General features: G+C 42.2%; 1 long non-coding RNA gene across 1 annotated transcript; it reads left to right on the forward strand.

The window, feature by feature from the left end:
• Positions 1-391: 391 nt before the first annotated feature.
• Positions 392-8,576, forward strand: LOC121002767. Its single transcript, XR_005779324.1, has 3 exons — positions 392-500; positions 4,151-4,153; positions 8,566-8,576. It is a non-coding gene; the product is annotated as an uncharacterized LOC121002767 (long non-coding RNA).
• The last annotated feature ends 14,686 nt before the right edge of the window (positions 8,577-23,262 follow it).

The raw sequence follows: 23,262 nt of genomic DNA on the forward strand, positions 1-23,262 counted from the left end.
TGGACCCCCTCTGCGCGATTCTTTCCTACTAATATATTATGGTCTTACAAATAGCATCCTTAAATGTTAAGGGCCTTAATAGCCCAGCTAAATGCTCTTTCTTATGGGAAGAAGCCCACAGATTGGGATGTGACATCTTATGCGTACAAGAAACGCACCTAAATGAAGCAGATAGCTTCAGAATTAAGCATAAAGATTTTCCTACTATTATGTTTTCACATGCTTTTAATAAGAAAAGGGGTGTGTTAATTGCTATCAAAAGGTCTATAGCCTTTCAAACACTATCTCTCGATGCAGACCCATTGGGAAGATTTATTATTGTTACTTGTCTGATTAATAACACACCATACACTATAGTGTCTTTATATGCCCCTAACTCTAAAACTTTAAGTTTCATCATGTCTGTTTTGGAGTCCGTCTCAGCAAAAAAGAAAGGTTCCGTCATCATCTGTGGAGATTTTAATTTGGTAATGGACCCACGTATTGACAAATCTACTCCTGTAAGTAAGAAGGATAATTACAAATTTAAAGATCTATGTCACAGGGAGGAGTTGTTTGATGCCTGGAGAACACTTCACGCCTCGGAATCAGACTACTCCTTCTTTTCAAACCCACACAATTCTTATTCCCGAATAGATTTCTTTCTGGTTGATAAATGGCTACTTCAAAAAGTTACGGATTCCAAGATAGGCCTGATTACATGGTCAGACCATGCCCCTGTTACACTCTCTATCCAAGAAACTTTCAATCTTCAACACACCTCCCCTTGGAGATTGAATAATCTTCTATTATCAAATAAACACTACAAAGAATTAATATCTAAGGCAATAACAGAATACTTTCAACTCAACTCAAACTCCGAGGTTAACTCAACAACAGTATGGTTCGCTCACAAAGCGGTAATCAGAGGCCTTTTTATCAAATACTCTTCAGAAGAAAAAAAGAAAAGAATGCTTAAATTAGAGGAATTATATAAAAAACTTAGGGACTTAGAAAAAACCAACCAAAAACTTCAAACCCCCTATAATTCCCAACAAATAACTAACATCAGGCATGAAATCTACCTACTCATGCAAAACAACTATGAAAGACATCTTAGACAATCTAGGACACAATTTTATAGACAAGGGAACAGAGCTTCCAAAATGTTAGCCAACAAACTTAAAAACAAAGCAGCAAACTCTCAAATCCCTTTCCTTTGGTCCATTAACAAAAACAAAATAATAAATCCTCTTAAAATTGCTGAAGAATTTGCAAAATATTACCACTCCCTTTATAATTTAAAAAACGACCCACAATCTTATCAGCCACCTTCAGATGACATTAATTCCTTTCTAAACGACATATCACTTCCCCTTTTATCCTCAGAGCAAGTTTCATCTTTAAACAAGCCAATTTCTGCACAAGAAATACTTAACACCATATCTACCCTCAAAATAAATAAATCCCCAGGCCCAGATGGTTTTATAAATGAATATTATAAATATTTTTCCCATATTTTAACTCCCCACTTGCTTTCCTGTTTTCAAAACATGATGCATGATAAAGGAATCCCAACAGAAATGCTCCAAGCAATAATTATCACCTTTCCAAAACCTGGAAAAAAAAACAATACACCTGCTAATTTTAGACCAATATCCCTTTTAAATACTGATCTGAAATTATTCTCTACAATTTTAGCTAACCGCTTAGCAGATATACTACCAAGTCTTATAGACTCAGATCAGGTTGATTTTGTCAAACATCGTCAAACATCAGATGGGACGAGACGTTTCTTGGACTTAATCGAAATTGTCCACACCCGCCGAACGCCTTCTCTACTCCTCTCACTGGACGCGGAGAAGGCGTTCGACAGGGTTCATTGGGGATTTCTACAATCAGTTTTGCTAAAATTTGGATTTACTGGCCCCCTATTGTCAGGTATACTAAATTTGTATTCCACACCCCAAGCATTTGTCTACTCCTCAGGATTCAAATCCAAATTATTTCCCATCTCAAATGGTACTAGACAGGGATGTCCCCTATCCCCATTAATCTTCGCCCTAATAATGGAACCACTGGCTCATCACATCAGATCATCCCCTCATATCAGCGGCATTTCAGTATCAGATAAAGATCATCGCATAGGCTTATTCGCAGATGATGTTCTTTTACTGCTATCCAATCCTACCACCTCCCTCCCCAACACTTGCAACATACTAACATGCTTTTCGAAAGCATCATATTACAAAATGAATACCACAAAATCTCAAATTTTGAACTTGGGAATTCCTGAGAAAACTGTTAATACTCTTAAGCTAACCTTTCAATATAAATGGGTTAAAAAAACACTTCCCTATTTGGGGATTAACCTAACAGCACTCCCCAGTGAAATATTTGCTTTCAATTACACTCCCTTATTCCAAGAAATTAAGACTAAATTAGGAAACCTCAAGACAAAAGGTATTTCCTGGTTGGGCAAAATTGCGGTCATAAAAATGAGTATTCTGCCCAAAATCTTATATTACTTTAGGAATCTTCCAATTCCTATCCCCATCAAATACCTCAAGGACTTGCAAAAGTCTCTTTTACATTTTATATGGGGAGTAAAATATCATAGAATAAAGGCGGACATCCTCTACCTTCCCAAAAAAGAAGGTGGTTTAAATTGTCCCTCGATCATACAATATTATAGAGCCACGATCCTAGATCAATTAAAACATTTATGGCACAATGATCAGCAAAAAGAATGGTCTCGAATAGAAAAAGACTCTCTTGGAAAACATTCTCTGAAAGATCTTCTCACAGCTATGTTTCTCTTTAAATTTCATCCTAATAGCATCTTGGCAACTACTAAAGCTGTCTTTAATGTTTGGGACATAATCGCCAATAAACGTCAATTATTTGATTTACCCCTTCAAGATTTTACTACTTCATTATTGGAATCCTACATTCCAGATCTGGATATTTCCTTATGGAGAGAGAGGGGTTTACGTAACATTAATGACCTACTCACAAATAATGTTCTTAAACCCTTCTCAGAACTCTCAGACTTATATGGTATCTCCTCAAGAGATTTCTATAAATATCTCCAAATTAGACACGCCATTGCTAACACAATAATAACTAAACCTGTCAAACGTAGCAATAACAATCCATCCTCAGCTTTCTTCACCAGATGGCTCTTAAATTATAACACCAACCGAAAAGGGATATCCAAAACATACAAAGTCCTTATTCTCCCACTAGGAGACCCACTACAGGAAATCAAATCCAAATTGTCTCAAGACCTATCTGTCAATATATCCACAGAGCAATGGTCCCTTTCATTTGATGTAATATCAAATATTTCAAGATGTATTTCTCACCTAGAGACATCTAGGAAAATCCTATATAGGTGGTACTATTACCCGACAAAACTAAATACACTGCTCAAAAAAATAAAGGGAACACAAAAATAACACACCCTAGATCTGAATTAATTAAATATTCTTCTGAAATACTTTGTTCTTTACATAGTTAAATGTGCTGACAACAAAATCACACAAAAATCAAAAAATGGAAATCAAATTTTTTAACCCATGGAGGTCTGGATTTGGAGTCACACTCAAAATTGAAGTGGAAAAACACACTACAGGCTGATCCAACTTTGATGTAATGTCCTTAAAACAAGTCAAAATGAGGCTCAGTAGTGTGTGTGGCCTCCACGTGCCTGTATGACCTCCCTACAACGCCTGTGCATGCTCCTGATGAGGTGGCGGACGGTCTCCTGAGGGATCTCCTCCCAGACCTGGACTAAAGCATCTGCCAACTCCTGGACAGTCTGTGGTGCAACGTGACGTTGGTGGATAGAGCGAGACATGATGTCCCAGATGTGCTCAATTGTATTCAGGTCTGGGGAACGGGCGGGCCAGTCCATAGCATCAATGCCTTTGTCTTGCAGGAACTGCTAACACACTCCAGTCACATGAGGTCTAGCATTGTCTTGCATTAGGAGGAACCCAGGGCCAACCGCACCAGCATATGGTCTCACAAGGGGTCTGAGGATCTCATCTCGGTACCTAATGGCAGTCAGGCTACCTCTGGCGAGCACATGGAGGGCTGTGCGGCCCTCCAAAGAAATGCCACCCCACACCATTACTGACCCAATGCCAAAACGGTCATGCTGGAGGATGTTGCAGGCAGCTGAACGTTCTCCACGGCGTCTCCAGACTCTGTCACATCTGTCACATGTGCTCAGTGTGGACCTGATTTCATCTGTGAAGAGCACAGGGTGCCAGTGGCGAATTTGCCAATCTTGGTGTTTTCTGGCAAATGCCAAACGTCCTGCACGGTGTTGGGCTGTAAGCACAACTACACCTGTGGACGTCAGGCCCTCATATCACCCTCATGGAGTCTGTTTCTGACCGTTTGAGCAGACATATGCACATTTGTGGCCTGCTGGAGGTCATTTTGCAGGGCTCTGGCAGTTCTCCTCCTGTTCCTCCTTGCACAAAGGCGGAGGTAGCGGTCCTGCTGCTGGGTTGTTGCCCTCCTACGGCCTCCTCCACGTCTCCTGATGTACTGTCCTGTCTCCAGGTAGCACCTCCATGCTCTGGACACTACGCTGACAGACACAGCAAACCTTCTTGCCACAGCTCGCATTGATGTGCCATCCTGGATAAGCTGCACTACCTGAGCCACTTGTGTGGGTTGTAGACTCTGTATCATGCTACCACTAGAGTGAAAGCACCGCCAGCATTCAAAAGTGACCAAAACATCAGCCAGGAAGCATAGGAACTGAGAAGTAGTCTGTGGTCACCACCTGCAGAAGCACTTCTTTGTTGGGGGTGTCTTGCTAATTGCCTATAATTTCCACCTGTTGTCTATCCCATTTGCACAACAGCATGTGAAATTGATTGTCACTCAGTGTTGCTTCCTAAGTGGACAGTTTGATTTCACAGAAGTGTGATTGACTTGGAGTTACATTGTGTTGTTTAAGTGTTCCCTTTATTTTTTTGAGCAGTGTAGGTTATTCCCAGATACTCCTCCTGAATGTTGGAGATGTGGACACCCACAAGGTTCCTTTCTCCATTGCTGGTGGGAATGTCCCCCGATCAACTCCTTATGGCACCGATCTTTTTATAATTTTGCCAAAATTTGTCCAACTCAAATTTCCCCTTCGCCACAATTGGCACTTCTCTTTATAGGCATTGAGACCATTCCCTTTGATTCTTGAACGGTATTTGGCCATTTATGTATAGCAACACGTCAACTTATTGCCTATCATTGGAAATCCGACTATATTCCTAATGATTTTGAAGTAATAAAAAATGTCGAAGATAACTGTTGGTACGAAGGAGTAGCCGCCTCGGCCTTTTTTAAAAAAGATAAATTCTACAAACACTGGGAGATTTGGTTGAATAGTATCTTCCATGTTCGGTCCAACCCATCAAACTCCTTAGTCATCTAAACTAAAATGTTACGACTTAGATCGTAAAACATAAAGAAACACACCTTGTCTTTTCTTTATTATTACCAATAATAACTGCATCCCATTTCTTATTTTTTATTTCTCATAACAAAACAACTTGAGGCATTAAACTTAAGATGCGATTCATACCTGTGATGTATCTGTATTAATGTATCACTCTATCTTATTTGGTTCCTATTACTGTTACTTTGTACTGATGTACCCCCTGAAATTGTACTTTATGTAATCTGCATTACTATTATAAATGGTCATCTATTTCACACTTTTTTTTCTTTCCTTTGTCTCTCCTCCCCTTTAACCTTTTCCCTTCCTCCATCTCCTGCTACCCTCCCTCCCTCCTCAAACTCCCTTTATGACTTTGTATACAAAAAATGTTTGATTTGTGTCAATTGTCATTATTTCATATACCTCAACAAAATTTTAATAAAAATTTCCATGTTTAAAAAAAAAAAAAAAAAAAAAAAAACTCTCCGTGTCCACCAGACGAATAACAGCATTTCAAAGCCCAGTAAATTTGAAATGCTGGCATTAAAGGCAAGGGATCGCGGGTGGATAGGGGGGTACTTCCTATTCCGCTCCAGTGTTTGGGAGATGGAGAGCTGAACGCTTCTGTGGGACACTGTGGAGATGCTGGGTGACCCAGATGGTGGTGTTGCTGGCAGATCCTCTGTTTGCGGGGTGGCAGGTGCCACTGTCACTCCAGAGATGGATGAAGAGACCGAGACTGCAGCAGAAGAGGAAGCAGGAGGAGCCAGAGACCTTTCTTGGTTTTTGAGATGTCTACTCCACTGCAGTTCGTGCTTTGCACTTAGATGCCCGATCATGCAGGTTGTGCTCAGGTTGAGAAAATTTATGCTTTGCTTCAGGCTCTGATTGAACAGCGTGCAAACCACTCGTGTCTTGTCATCAGCACATTGTCTGAAGAACTACCACGCCAGGGAACTCCTTGGAGCTGGCTTTGCTGTGCTTGGTCCCTTGCTGCGGTGGGCAGTAGCAGGCGTACCGTCTAGGGGACGGCTGCTCCGCTTTTGCACCCTGCTCCCTCTTCTGCTGTGCTGTTGGCTCTGTGCGACCACCGCCTCTTCCTCCGAACTACACAGGTCACTCGCATGACCTTGATTCCATGTGGGGTCGAGGACCTCATCGTCCTCCACATCATCTTCCACCCAGTCTTCACCCCTGCCCTCCTTGTCAGTCTGCACACTTTTGAAAGCCCCAGCAGTTGGCACCTGTGTTTCGTCATCATCCGAGACGTGCTGCGAAGGTCCTCCCATGTACTCATCTTGAAACATAAGTGGTTGGGTATCGGTGCACTCAATCTCTTCCAATTCTGGGGCAGGGATAGGTGGATGGCACTGTGAAACCCTGCTAACAGAGCCATCAAAAAGCAGAAGAGACTGCTGAATGACTTGGGGCTCAGACTGCTTGGCTGATTTGCAAGGGGGTGAGGTGAAAGACTGATTGACATCGGCTGCAGGTGCCAACTCTGATCTTTCAGCAGGAGACTGGGTGGGACACAATGTGAAGGAACTGGAGGCACTGTCAGCAACCCAATCTACTATCGCCTGTACTTGTTCTGTAGAGCCTCATTCGTAGAGCCACATTAGGCCCGACCAAATACCGCTTCTGTCGCCTACTCGCACCTGAGGAAGGTGTTTCACTTGTGCGTGTAGCAGGCTCAGATCAACCACGTCCTCTCCCTGCAACAGGAGCTCCACCAGCAGCACCACGACTGGTGCTACGTCCCTTATTTGACGCTCTCCTCATATTTCTCAAATTTAGGATCTTGCCCAAAATGGGTGTTTTTTTAATACCAGAATAGCACAGCAGTATCTAAAGCATGTATCTCACACGTACAGATGCAGACAAGGCCACAAATTAAGATTTTTGCCCCAAATGGGTGTTTTTTTAATAGCAGAATAGAACAACAGTATCTAAAGGGTGTATCTCACACTGACAGATGCAGACAAGGCCACAAATTAAGTATTTTACCCTAATTGAGTGTTTGTTTTTTTTAAACCCAGAAAATTAAAGCTATTTTTTGAATAACAGAATATGACAGCAGTATATAACGCTTGAATTTTGCACGTAAAGATGCAGCAAGGGCTGTAAAATTGAGTATTTTGCCCAAAAAGGGTGTTTTTTAAAACCCAGAAAATTATAACTGTATTTCTAGCTTAAATTGCACACTGAATAATGCGGCAGAGGCCCCAGATGGAGGGTATTACCAAAAATGGGTGTTTTTTAAAACCCAGAAAGTTATTGAAGTATTTAAAGCTTGTTTTAACAATAACAGATGCAGCAAAGGCTGCAATATTAAGTACTTTGCCCAAAAAGGGTGTTTTTTTAATAACAGAATATGACAGCAGTATATAATGCTTGAATTTCACACGTACAGATGCAGACAAGGCCGCAAATTAAGTATTTTGCCCAAAATGGGTGTTTTTTTTAATACCAGAATAGCACAACAGTATCTAAAGCGTGTAACTCACACTGACAGATGCATATAAGGCCGCAAATTAAGTATTTTGCCCTAAATGAGTGTTTTTTAAAACCCAGAAAATTATAGCTATATTTCTAGCTTAAATTGCACACTGAATAATGCGGCAGAGGCCCCAGATGGAGGGTATTGCCAAAAATGGATGTTTTTTTAAAACCCTGAAAATTATTGAAGTATTTTTAAGCTTGTTTCAACAATAACAGATGCAGCAAAGGCTTCAATATTAAGTACTGTGCCCAAAATGGGTGTTTTTTGAATAACAGAATGACAGCAGTATATAACGCTTGAATTTCACATGTACAGATGCAGCAAGGGCTGTAAAATTGTGTATTTTGCCCTAAAAGGGTGTTTTTTTTAAACCCAGAAAAATATAGCTGTATTTCTAGCTTAAATTGCACACTGACTAATGCGGCAGAGGCCCCAGACAGAGGGTATTGCCAAAAATGGGTGTTTTTTTTAAACCCTGATTATTATTGCAGTATTTCAAGCTTGGATTTGAATGTCACAAAAGCACATATGCAGTGCTGGTGCACTGAGCTTGTATAAAATGGCCGCCGCCGTCCACCTAACTAACAGATGGATACGAATTATTTTTCTCTGTCACTGGGCTCAGGGCAGGGTAAAAAGATTGTGCACTGCACCCACACAACAAAATCTATGTAGATCGCTGAGTTCAATTGCAGTTCTGATTAAAGTTTCTTTCCTATTCTCTCCCTCACAGCATCAGCATCCTCTTCCTACACTACTAATAACAGAGTGACGTGCAGCACTACGTGACTCTAGCTTATATAGAGGCTGGGTCACATCCTGCACTGGCCAATCACAGCCATCCATTATTAGGCATGGCTGTGATGGCTTCTAAGAGCACAGAGTAAAACGCTTGTTGATTGGCTGCTCTGCAGCCTTCAAAAAGCGCCATTAACTCGCCGAACCTGAACTTTTACTGAAATGTTCGGGTTCGGGTTCGCTCAAACCTATGAAACAAGATAAGGCAGAGTCAGTGGAAAAATTTGCCAACTGAATGGAGCAAATATTTAAGGACTTGTGGTTCTCTAAACAAGACCCAGTACAAACTAGAATGCTGTCTAGTGCTTTTGCCGATGGATTAAAACCTCACATCCAAAGGTCTCTAAAAACTGCTTGCCCAGAGTATCGTTCTGTTCCTCTTGACACGTTAACCTTGGTGCTAAAGGCATAGAGGCAGCTGCCAGGGCTAGCGTAATGCTCTCAGCCGAAGGGTACCCCCCGTCCATGGGGAGATACCAGACCTGCTCATCCCTGCTATGGGTGTGGACAACTCGGACATTTCAGAAGAGAGTGCCCACATAACCCCATCAGCGAGGAAGAAGGCGGCCGCCACATGTGTCTACATGGGCTCCCCCTACTCCCCCTCCACCGCAAAAGGGAGGGGAGGGGTACCAAGCCCCCTAGGACAGGGGCAAGCCAGATCCACATGTCGAAGGAGCCAACCCCACCATGACCTACAGTGCAGCTGCAGATAGGGAGAGACATACATTGTAGTCTCCTCCACGAGACCACTTAAACTTTTGGGTGCAGATCTGCTACAGAAAATAAAAGCCACTATTCAGTTTCAGCCCGATGGTACAGTCACCCTTTCCACTCCCCTTCAGCCCAAGGAGACAGTCATGCTGCCCGCTCTTATGTCCTGAGAAGACTATCTGCCCGAAGTTCCACTCGAGACGCTGTGGGCAAAAGGACCACAGGATGTAGGCAGGCTTTGGGTGCAGCCTGTGATGGTACACCTGAAACCAGGTGCTGTTCTCCTTCGCAAACTGCAGTATCCCCTGTCTGTAGCGCAGATGGACGCTGTCACTTAACAGTTACGGGCTTTCTAAAAAGCTGGTGCCATAATTCCCACCACCTCTCCTTGGAAAACGCCCCTTTTCCCAGTGAGGAAGAAAGGTAAAAAAGGACACCCTGACACCTACAGGATGGTTCATGATCTTCGGGCTATGAATGAAGCAACCGTCTTGGAAACTCTGATTGTACCAAACCCCCACACTCTGCTCTCTCCAATACTACCGAATGCAGCAGCCTTTACAGTCATTGACTTAGCTAATGCCTTTTTCTCTGTACCTTTACACCCCGAATGCCAATACCTTTTTGCCTTCACTCATGCAGGATCACAGTATACCTGGACACTCATGCCGCAAGGAGCCCAAAATATCCCATCCCAGTTCAGCAAAGCCATGTCTTCTATCTTGGAAGATTGGAAGCAAGTTCATGATGATGTTGTCCTGCTCCAGTATGTGGATAATCTTTTAGTCTGCACACAGGACACCCGTATGTGTTCAGATACATTGCTTTCCTTGCTCCTTTTCCTGTCAGATCAAAGATGCAAGGTTTCCAAAGACAAAATCCAGTGGTGTCAATCAAAAGTAGTGTTCCTCGGACACTGCCTTAGTCCTGCTGCAAAACACCTTACAGAAGAGAAGAAAAAGGCTGTCTTGCAGATCCAAGGATCCAAGAACCAACTACCTCAAAACAGTTGCAGGCCTTCCTAGGCCTCATCCTATACTGCCGCCCTTGGATCACAGATGCTTCTATCCTCATGCAAACACTGTATGACTGCTAGTGTTGAGCACGAATATTCGAAAAGCTTATTTTTATCTTGAATATCACCACTTCAAGAATTCACGAATATTTAGAATATACTGCTATATATTCGTTATATCGAACATTCATAATTTTTTTCATCTGAACACATTATTCCTCCCTGCTTCTTGCTTGTGGGCCAATGAGTTATTGGCCCACAAGCAACTTAATCAGGGAGGAATCATGACTTCAGATGGAAAAAAATGACGAATATTCTAAAAAACTAATATATAGCACTATATAGTTGCTTGTGGGCCAATGACTCATTGGCCCACAAGCAAGAAGCAGGGAGGAATCGTGTTCAGATGGAAAAAATAATGAATATTCAATATAACGAATATATAGCACTATATTCTATAGTGCTATATATTCGTTTTTGACCCACGAATGTATTGATCGTGTAATATTCGTATATTATGCGATCATTACCTTGCCGATTTGAGTAAAAAAATAAGAATGTAGAATATAACGAATATTCGAATTTGCGAATATTCGACGAATATTCTACAAAATATTTGCGAAATATCACGAATTTGAATATGACCCCTGCCACTCATCACTAATGACTGCATACCGCACACTCAATTATATCTGACAGAGCACTAAACTCTGTTTTAATCAGTTGAAGGCAGCAGCTTCTTCCTCTCCTACCCTAGGACTGCCTAAGTACAGCTAGTGTTAAGCACGAATATTCGAAAAGCTAATTTTTATCTCGAATATAGTGCTATATATTCGATATATTGAATATTCGTCAATTTTTCCATTTGAACACATGATTCCTCCCTGCTTGTTGCTTGTGTGCCAATGAGTCATTGGCCTACAAGCAACTTAAGCAAGGAGGAATCATGACTTCAGATGGAAAAAATGACGAATATTCGATATAACGAATATATAGCACTATATTCTAAATATTCGCAAATTCTCGAAGTGGCGATCAATACAGGCGTGGGTCAAAAACAAATATATAGCACTATAGAATATAGTGCTATATATTCGTATTTTAGAATATTCTGAATTTTTTTCCATCTGAAGTTATGATTCCCCCCTACTTAAAGGGAGTCTGTCACCAGCATTTCACTTTTTTAACCCTTCCCACAGCTCCCTAGCATGCTTACAGTTAATAAAAACGTTACCTCTGGCATCAATCCTGGACTTATAGAACCCTCAAAAACGAAAATCGCACCACAAAATAGTGCCAAACAGTCACCTCCTCCCGCAAAAAATGAGACCCTACCTAAGATAATCGCCCAAAAACTGAAAAAAACTATGGCTCTCAGAATATGGAGACACTAAAACATGATTTTTTTTTTGTTTCAAAAATGATATTGTGTAAAACTTACATAAATAAAAAAAAAGTATGCATATTAGGTATCACCGCATCCGTATCGACTGGCTCTATAAAAATATCACATGACCTAACCCCTCAGATGAACACCGTAAAAATTTAAAATAAAAACTGTGCTAAATAAACCATTTTTTGTCACCTTACATCACAAAAAGTGTAATAGCAAGCGATCATAAAAAGTCACACGCACCCCAAAACAGTGCCAATAAAACCGTCATCTCATCCCGCAAAAATCTTAACCTACCCAAGGTAATCGCCCAAAAAATGAAAAATTTTGGGCTCTCCGACTATGGAAACACTAAAATATGATTTTTTTGGCTTCAAAAATGAAATCATTGTGTAAAACTTACATAAATAAAAAAAAGTATACATATTATGTATCGCTACGTCCGTAACTTGCTCTATAAAAATATCACATGACCTAACCCCTCAGGTGAATAGAGTAAAAAAATAAAAATGGTGTAAAAAAAAACATTTTTTGTCACCTTACATCACAAAAAGTGTAATAGCAAGCGATCAAAAAGTCACATGCAGCCAAAAATAGTGCCAATAAAACCGTCATCTCATCCCGCAAAAATCATACCCTACCCAAGGTAATCTCCCAAAAACTGAAAAAAATTATGGCTCTCAGACTATGGAAACACTAAAACATGATTTTTTTTTGTTTCAAAAAATAAATCATTGTGTAAAACTTACATAAATAAAAAAAAGTATATATATTAGGTATCGCTGCGTCCGTGACAACCTGGTCTATAAAAATACCACATGATATAACCTGTCAGATGAATGTTGTAAATATCAAAAAATAAAAACAGCTATTTCTTGTAGAGCAACCAAAAATCATATGTACCCTAAACTAGTACCAACAAAACTTCCACCCTATCCTGTAGTTTCTAAAATGGGGTCACTTTTTTGGAGTTTTTTTGGAGGGGCATCAGGGGGGCTTCAAATGGGACATGGTGTCAAAAAAACCAGTCCAGCAAAATCTGCCTTCCAAAAACCGTATGGCATTCCTTTCCTTCTGCGCCCTGCCGTGTGCCCGTACAGCAGTTTACGACCACATATGGGATGTTTCTGTAAACTACAGAATCAGGGCCATAAATATTGAGTTTTGTTTGGCTGTTAACCCTTGCTTTGTTACTGGAAAAAATGGATTAAAATGGAAAATTTGCCAAAAAATTGAAATTTTGAAATTTCATCTCCATTTGCCAATAACTCTTGTGGAACACCTAAAGGGTTAACGATGTTTGTAAAATCAGTTTTGAATACCTTGAGGGGTGAAGTTTCTTAGATGGGGTCACTTTTATGGAGTTTCTACTCTAGGGGTGCATCAGGGGGGCTTCAAATGGGACATGGTGTCAAAAAAAACAGTCCAGCAAAATCTGCCTTCCAAAAACCGTATGGCATTCCTTTCCTTCTGCGCCCTGCCGTGTGCCCATACAGCAGTTTACGACCACATATGAGGTGTTTCTGTAAACTACAGAATCCGGGCAATAAATATAAAATTTTGTTTGGCTGTTAACCCTTGCTTTGTTATTGGAAAAAATTGATTAAAATGGAAAATTTGACATAAAATTTAAATTCTGAAATTTCATCTCCATTTGCCAATAACTCTTGTGGAACACCTAAAGTGTTAACGACGTTTGTAAAATCAGTTTTGAATACCTTGAGGGGTGTAATTTCTTAGATGGTGTCACTTTTATGGAGTTTCTACTCTACGATTGCATCAGGGCGGCTTCAAATAGGACATGGTGTCAAAAAAAACAGTCCAGCAAAATCTGCCTTCCAAAAACCGTATGGCATTCTTTTCCCTCTGCGCCCTGCCGTGTGCCCGTACAGTGGTTTACGACCACATATGGGGTGTTTCTGTAAACTACAGAATCAGGGACATAAATATTGAGTTTTGTTTGGCTGTTAACCCTTGCTTTGTAAAAGTAAAAAAAATATTAAAATGGAAAATCTGCCAAAAAAGTAAAATTTGGAAATTGTATCTCTATTTTCAATTAATTCTTGTGGAACACCTAAAGGGTTAACAAAGTTTGTAAAATCAGTTTTGAATACCTTGAGGGGTGTATTTTCTTAGATGGGGTCACTTTTATGGAGTTTCTACTCTAGGGGTGCATCAGGGGGGCTTCAAATGGGACATGGTGTCAAAAAAAACAGTCCAGCAAAACCTGCCTTCCAAAAACAGTATGGCATTCCTTTCCTTCTGTGCCCTGCCGTGTGCGCGTACAGCAGTTTACGACCACATAAGGGGTGTTTCTGTAAACTACAGAATCAGAGCCATAAATATTGAGTTTGGTTTGGCTGTTAACCCTTGCTTTGTAACTGGAAAAAAGTGTAATTTTGAATTTGGATCTCTATATTCTATTAATACTTGTGGAACACCTAAAGGGTTAACAAAGTTTGTAAAATCTGTTTTGAATACCTTGAGGGGTGTAGTTTCTAGAATGGGGTCATTTGGTGGTTTCTATTATGTAAGCCTCGCAAAGTGACTTCAGACCTGAACTGGGTTTTTTGAAAATTTCTGAAAATTTTTAAGATTTGCTTTTAAACTTCTAAGCCTTGTAACAGCCCCAAAAAATAAAATATCATTCCCAAAATGATCCAAACATGAAGTAGACATATGGGGAATGTAAAGTAATAACTATTTTTGGAGGTATTACTATGTATTATAGAAGTAGAAAAATTGAAACTTGGAAATTTGCAATTTTTTACAAATTTTTGGTAAATTTGTTTTTTTTTATAAATAAAAATTTAATTATTTTTACTTCATTTTACCAGTTTCATGAAGTACAATATGTGACGAAAAAACAATCTCAGAATGGCCTGGATAAGTCAAAGTTTTTTCTTTAAGTTATCACCACTTAAAGTGACACTGGTCAGATTTGCAAAAAATGGCCTGGTCCTTAAAAGGGTTTCTGCACTTTCATTTAACTGATGATCTATCCTCTGGATAGATCATCAGCTTCTGATCGGTGGGGTCCGACACCCGGGACCCCCACTGATCAGCTGTTTGAGTATGCAGCGGCGCTCCAGCAGCGCCACGGCCTTCTCACTGTTTACCGCCGGCCCACTGACGTCACGACTAGTATCTACTAGCGTGGGCGGGGCTAAGCTCCATTCAAGTGAACAGAGCTTAGCCCTGCCCATGCTAGTTGATACTAGTCGTGATGTCAGTGGGCCGGTGGTAAACAGTGAGAAGGCCGCGGCGCTGCTGGAGCGCCGCTGCCTTCTCAAACAGCTGATCGGCGGGGGTCCCGGGTGTTGGACCCCCGCCGATCAGAAGCTGATGATCTATTCAGAGGATAAATGAAAGTGCAGAACCCCTATTCGATGTGCCAGGTGAGACGTTACCATGCTGTGCTGCGGCTGTTGTGCCTGGAAGCCAAGAGCCACACCGGTCCTGCACTCCTTTCAGCTCTGCAGTCACGGGCCGCTCAATTTGACAGTTGGTAAAGTGGTGTGCCACAACGGTGCCAATTTGCTAAGCATGCTGAAACAGGGAAAAATGACACATGTGCCGTGCATGGCACACATCCTGAACTTAGTCGTGCAGCGATTTGTTGCCAAATACCCCGGGTCCAGGACGTCTTGCGGCAGGCCAGAAACATCTCTGGCCATTTTAGATGATCTTACATAGCCATGGCTCGCCTTGCTGAAGTTCAGTGGCAATACCACCTGCCCGTCAGATGTCCAAGGAAATGCCAGAGCTGACAGAGTAGCAAAGGAAGCTGCAATGAGGAGAAGAGAGGAGGTGAAGACAGGTATACCACGTGGATCCCACCCTACCAAAGAAATGGTCCATGCCCCAAGAAAGGTGGAGAAATCTTCTGAAGGAATTCCGAAAGGACTCTATGGGAGATAAATGGTTCCTGATAGACAGACAGAATGAAGCATCTGATGAAGAAGTGGCTGAATGGGGTGGGAAGGGAGCGGGACCAGACTCAGATGATGATTACATGTGGAAGCTTGGGCATCTAATATCCCCACCCCGAAGTCTTTACCTTATGACTGACTTGGGCACAAGGCTATACTCATCTCGAGAAAGAAGCCATGAATAACCTCATATCCTCCATCTTCTTGGCTCCAGCCATCTCCATGTACACTGCCTGATATGTAAATAGCTGCATGGTCTGTGCCAAATGCAACCCAGGGAAAATGGAAAAAGTCCATGTCAAGTGTTCACCAAAACCTCTCTACCCCTTTCAAAGGATCCAGATTGACGACATACAGATGCCCCCTGCACAGGGATTCCAGTATGCTCTAGTGGTCATAGACATGTTCTCTGGATGGCCTGAAGCCTATCCTGTGAAGAATCAGAACAGCGAAGACAACAGTGAAGAAGCTGTTAAATGCGATTGTCTGCAGATTTAGGGTACCTGAAGTAATAGAGAGTGACTAAGGAACTGCTTTCACAGCTGAAGTGGCCCAGGAGATATGAGCCGCACTGGGGACTCACCTTGCTTTCCATACTTCGTACAGACCACAAAGCAGCGGCAAAGTCGAAAGAATGAACAGCACATTGAAACTAAAAATGCTGAAAATGGCTCAAGAGACTCATAGGCCAGAGTTTGTTTGGGAGTGCCCCCAAGTTAGGATAGTATTTTCCCCAAGAATTTGCTTTGCAATATGATTGCTTGTCTGCCTACAGATGCAACATCGTTAGCGCTCCTCTTTTTTGCATATAGTTACAAACGAAACGCGATTTTCTCTTCTTCACAATAGCAATACATAACAAGGCCAGTAGATGGCAGTGTTGAGCCAAAGTACAAAATGAAGCAGTAGTATTCGAATCTGGATATACTGTAACCCTTACCCGTTTCGCTATCATCATGAATGATGTATTATATAGTATCGGCAGTGTTTTAAGGTTAAGAAGGAGGGTAATACTTGCTCACAGATGTAGCAGAGCTGCAGCGAATCGAGTGACTATGTAAAAGTGTAAAGGACAAACTCAGCTCTGTGATCTCTGCCAGCTTTGGTACTTTCAAAAGCAGAACGGCAGCCCAAAGTGTTCAAAAGTGCAACCCCCCTCCTTATGTTAAACTTTTCTACGAAATGCGTGAGCGTAAAATAAAAAAGCCTTATGCGATATAGAGACGTAGTCCAGGGAGGTCCCTGGAAGTGGAGCCGCCTGAGCCTTTTTATTAAAACAAACATATACAGCGCCTCACCTCCAGCCTCAACTAGATTGATAAATTACTCGGCTCCACTATTTAATTATGTATTTGGAATGCAAAATAAATCACCCTACTGCAGCACCTCAATCAATCACTTTTAAATGATAATTGCGTCTGGGTGAATCAATCTTTTCATTTTTAACATTTTGCTAATTTTAGTTTTGCCGTGGTAATGGCTATGCCAGGCGGAGTCCTAATGGCCATTCACATTAATAACACTAGGTTTCATTCATTCATTTCATTCATAGAATACTGCAGCCAATGGGATACATTTTCCCACGGTCACGAGAGCCAATCAGGGACAGTCCCCAGGTAATTAAGGTTAATTGCTGATGACAGGTTGTCAAAACACTGGTTTCAAAATGTATCCCATTGGCTGCCTATTCAGTATTCTATGAATGAAACCTATTTTTAGTAATGTGAATGGCCAGAGGAGGGCATGTGACTCCTTCAGCCAATGAAAACACCCCTCCAGGGTATATAAGGACCAGCCAGAAAAGAAAATGGCTGCCCCCTTTATGTTTATGTTTAAAGCCGAAATACTGTCCTTTTGTTTTTTTATTGACCCGTATATATGGGTTTTGCTATGGACATGAGATATAACCCGATCCAGCCCACATTTTTCTGATACCTGCTTGTTAGTGTGGGACACTGTGAATACACTTTATTTCAACTTAATAGAGACTTTGGATCCTTGCTGAACTCACAGCACTTATTTTACGTGTGATCCTCATGCAATACATGTACTTATAAATAACAAGGATGTGGGGCGATAGGTACTGAACTGCATTTATGTATTTGCCATTATAGCGATAAATAATGTTGATTTATTGATTTATTGATATCTATGGTATAGAAAACATATTTGTACTGTATGCATTTTTTTTATTTAATTAGGCGATTAGGCTTATCTTTTATGCTTATTTTTTATATTTTTTATTTTTACTCATTAGTAGTATGTTATCTCACAGTGCTATTTGTTAAATAAACTTAGATGCAAGACCAGCAGAGGGTGCGCACACCAAAAAGTTTTACTTTTAGATCGATAAATACAGTAGATAGCTTAATAATATCATGCTTGGTTTGGATTGCACCAGTATGATATTAATAAGTGCTATAGCTGGGTTATATTACTGCCTGTGTAATTTTAACATATTCTTATATGTACTGAACATATTTTTGAAATAAAAAAAATACTTATAGTACAAATATGTTTTCTATACCATAGATATCAATAAACCAACATTATTTATCAGATAGTATATACAGTACACTGGAGATTACAAGACTAATAAAAGTGTGAATTAGATGTACATAGATAGATAGATAGGTAGGTAGAAAAGAGGAGGAAGGAGTACAAAGACTGTGGCATTGAATTTCCATTAACCCAGTTGCCGTACAATGCGCGCACCCATCCCCCAAATTTCCTATTCATTGTTCACCAAGGAAACTCCTGTACAAAGGGCATTCTACTATAGAGGATTTTGATATCTATGGTATAGAAAACATATTTGTACTGTATGTATTTATATATATTTTTAAATATGTTCAGTAGAGATGTCCCGAACTATTCGCCGGCGAACATCGCTTGTTCGCGTCCGCCGCGGCGGGCGAACATATGCAATGTTCGGTCCGCCCCCTATACGTTATCATTGAGCAAACTTTGACCCTGTACCTCACAGTCAGCAGACACATTCCAGCCAATCAGCAGCATACCCTCCCACCTCCTATCAAAAAGCAAGGACAGCATCCATCTTAGATTCATTCGGAAGCTGCAGTGTTAGTGAGAGCAGGGAGAGTGCTGCTGCTGCTGATTTAATAGGGAAATCGTTAGCTAGGCCAGTGTTCTGTGTCCACTCCAGTCCTCAAAGACTCATCTGATCTGCTGTAAGGACAGCGTCCTAACAGCACCCCAAAAAGCCCTTTTTAGGGCTAGTACATCAGTCTGCTTTTTTTTTTCTTTCTCTGTAATCTAATTGCAGTTGCCTGCCAGCGTGTGTGTCAGGCCCACAGCGTGTACTGTGCCCACTACTGCCAGTGCCCAGTGCCACCACTCATATCTGGTGTCACAGTAGCTTGCATTTAAAAATAATAATAATAATAATAATAATTCACTGTAATATAATTGCAGTTGCCTGCAAGCGTGTGTGTCAGGCCCACAGCATGTACTGTGCCCACTAGACTGCCGGTATTCAGGGAAACATGGGAAGGGGAAAACACCTTTAATTACCTCTGGCCCCTTTACCCAACCTTGACCCATAACAAACAACACAGACAACTGTATCATTTTATTGCTGGATGGTGATCGGCCACAGCTTCTTTATTAAAGCGGCAAACCTTAATAAACCATAATATCAGAGCAGTATGCCAAACGCTGGACTCCCAGCGGGCCAGTTAAACCGTAATCATCAGAGCGGTATGCCCACCGCTGGACTCCCAGCAGGCAAGTTAAACCGTAATCATCAGAGCAGTATGCCCACAGCTGGACTCGCCAGCACGCCATCTGCTCCCACCATATCTCCGCTGTACTCAAATGCCGCCAGCTGTGACTTCATAAACTCAACCAGAATTTGCAGCTCTCCAAAACCAAAATCATCGGAGCGATATCCAAATTGCTGGACTCCCAGCGGGGGATCTGAAGAAATAGAAAAACAAACACAGAATAACCAAGTATCCATAACTGATCATAACCGCGCACCTCGCCCCGCCTCTCAATGATAACCGCAAAAGGGAGGGAGGGCCAATTTCTGCTTCCACTTGCAAGAGGAAGTGCTGGAACAGGGGGAGGGGTATATGTACCTTCAGGATTCCTGCACCGCCCCCATCCTGTCCAAGGAGGTTCCACCAGAGAATTAACCCCTTAACGGCCGTCCTGATCTACCACTACTTAAACCTTACATGACGGGGCCAGCTCCCAGAATGACCTAAAGGGGGAATGAGGGGGGGGGGGAGGACCATCAGTCCCTAAGCACCCTCCCTATACAGTCGGGCGCTTGCCACTGCCATTGCTCAGTTGCACCACTCATATCTGGTGTCACAGTAGCTTGCATTTAAAAAAAAACAACAATTTTTTCACAGTAATATAATTGCAGTTGCCTGCAAGCGTTTGTGTCAGGCCCACAGCGTGTACTGTGCCCACTACTGCCAGTGCCCAGTGCCACCACTCATATCTGGTGTCACAGTAGCTTGCATTTAAAAAAAATTCACTGTAATATAATTGCAGTTGCCTGCAAGCGTGTGTCTCAGGCCCACAGCGTGTACTGTGCCCACTACTGCCAGTGCCCAGTGCCACCACTCATATCTGGTGTCACAGTAGCTTGCATTTAAAAAAAATTCACTGTAATATAATTGCAGTTGCCTGCAAGCGTGTGTGTCAGGCCCACAGTGCCCAGTGCCACCACTCATATCTGGTGTCACAGTAGCTTGCACGCATAGTACAACTAATTGAAAAATAAATGACAGGCAGAGGCAGGCCACCCCGCAGGGGCCGTCGTGGTCGTCGTGGTCGTGGTGCTGTGATTTCCTTTGGCCCTAAAATAAGGCCCAGTGTTCAGAGGCCACGTACCCTGAACTCGAAAAGTTCTGAGGACATAGTTGACTGGCTAACACAGGACACCCAATCTTCCACAGCTTCCGCTCGGAACCTTGACGCACCATCCTCCTCCAGCTCAGCTTCGGGCACCTCTCAAGTTACCACTCGCCCGCCTGCCGCCACCACCAACACTAGCACCACAGCTGCTTCACTTGATCTGTCAGAGGAGTTATTTACACATCAGTTGGAAGAAATGAGTGATGCGCAAGCATTATTGCCAGAGGATGTAGATAACAGGGATATGTCTCAGTCAGGCAGCACTACACACATGGACGTACGATGTGATGATGATGATGTTATACCCGCTGCTGCTTCCTTTGCTGAGTTGTCAGATACAAGTGAAGCGGTTGATGATGACGATGTGTCCGTGGATGTCACGTGGGTGCCCACTCGAAGAGAAGAAGAACAGGGGGAAAGTTCAGATGGGGAGACAGAGAGGAGAAGGAGACGAGTTGGAAGCAGGGGGAGGTCGTCGCAAGGAGCTAGTGGCACAGTCAGACAGCATGTATCGGCACCCGGGGTCAGCCAGACAGCACGCCAATCAACGCATGCTGTTGCCACCACCAGAATGCTGTCATTGCAAAGCTCAGCAGTGTGGCATTTTTTTTGTGTGTCTGCCTCTGAGAACAGCGATGCCATTTGCAACCTATGCCAAAAGAAACGGAGTCGTGGGGAGTCCAACACCCACCTAGGTACAACTGCTTTGCGAAGGCACATGATCTCACATCACAAACGCCTATGGGATCAACACGAGCGAAATAGGGTTGGACAATTCTCCAATGAGATTGCGTGAGATGGTTCCCACACCAGACACATATGATTAAGTAAGACTCCTGTACTCCACTTGGATTTTAGTATAATGCTTTTTATTTTGTGCGGTTCCAGTCAAAAAACGTTTTCGGCTAGACAGCCTTCTTCAGAACAACTGGAAAGGCATATAAGGTATTACAGTAAGTGTGCAATAGTCATATGGCATATCAAGTATCACAATAAGTGTGCAATAGACATACAGCACATAGTATATCGATTATAATTTACAGAAGAAGAAAAGCATATTGATATATTATATTGGGAGGGCGCAGTCCGTCGTCTGGGGACTCTGGGAGGGGGGGGGGAAGAGGGGGAACACCAACATCGGGTCAGAGGTGTCTGTAGCAAGTAGATAGGTGTTGCAGGTGTGTTCGTCCTCCAATAGACCACTTGGATATTTTGCAGGGGTTCGGGTTCGACAGCAGGTATCGTTGTACTCAGTTTGCAATATTGCGTAGTGGGTGGAATTAAGGAGACAAGACACGGCTGGAGCATACACCGGGAGGACGACTAGATCGCAGGTAATGAAGACATCCTTGCAATCATTAGTCATTAACATTTCATCCAAAACACTGACACCTACACAGATACAGGTATTACAGAGGGGCCTCTCTTTCTGCCCATCTTACAAATTTGACACATTCCAGACTGAATTGGACCTCCATAGGTTCTTCAGAAACCTAAGGCTTAAGGTCCATTTCGGCAAGGAAGACAAGTGGTCCTCTCCACATAATACCACTGTGGATGAAGGAAGAGCATTGATCTCTTCAAAAGACTTAGGCCTCAAACCTAAGAGCACCTACAACCCCCCTAAAAATTCCCACCCAGTGGAAACTTTTATTGCACTGGTGACGAGGGATACGGAGAGCCTCAGGAAAGACATTGAGAGGGGAAAACTCTCATGTCAATCAAACCTAACACAAGACAAACGTAATGCTCTCACGTGTCTACAAAAGGATAAGGACTTAACTATCAAGCCCGCCGACAAAGGCGGGGCATTGGTAGTTATGGACAAAAGAGACTACCTTGAAGAAATTAACAAACAACTTAATGATATCAATATTTACGAACGTTTAACAAGGAACCCTATCTCGGTCATTAGGGATAACATCCAACAGGTCTTAATAACCCATCTTAACAAGGGCACTATTGACCAAGAAACAGTATCCTATTTATCTAAGAAACACCCAATAACGCCGGTACTGTACATACTACCTAAAGTTCACAAACGTCTCAATAAACCCCCGGGACGCCCCATAGTCTCATCCTCCGACTCCATCCTGTCCCCCCTCTCTGAATTTCTAGAGAAGGTCCTTACACCCAAGGTTAAAACCACTAAGTCATTTCTCCTCGACACAACTTCATTCCTACAACTCATAAGGAACATCAAACAGGTCCAACCAGATTCCATTCTGGTCACCCTAGATGTAGTAAGCCTGTACACATCCATAACCCATTGCAAGGGCCTAGCTGCTACCAAAAGATTACTTGAGGCGACGGGCACTAAGCCTGAAGTCTCGTCACTATGCATGGACCTTTTCCACCTTGTCCTTACAAAAAACTACTTTTTGTTTGAGGACAACTTCTACATTCAGAAGCAAGGGACCGCGATGGGGGCGCACATGGCGCCCCCTTACGCTAATTGTTACATGGCCATACTAGAAGAAGACCACATCTATTCAAACGCAGAGTTCCAACAATATGTAGTCACTTGGAAAAAAATACATTGATGATGTCTTCTGCATATGGAATAGTACGATAGAA

This window comes from Bufo bufo, chromosome 5 (assembly GCF_905171765.1).
Source record: "Bufo bufo chromosome 5, aBufBuf1.1, whole genome shotgun sequence".
NCBI classification, from domain to species: Eukaryota; Metazoa; Chordata; class Amphibia; order Anura; family Bufonidae; genus Bufo; species Bufo bufo.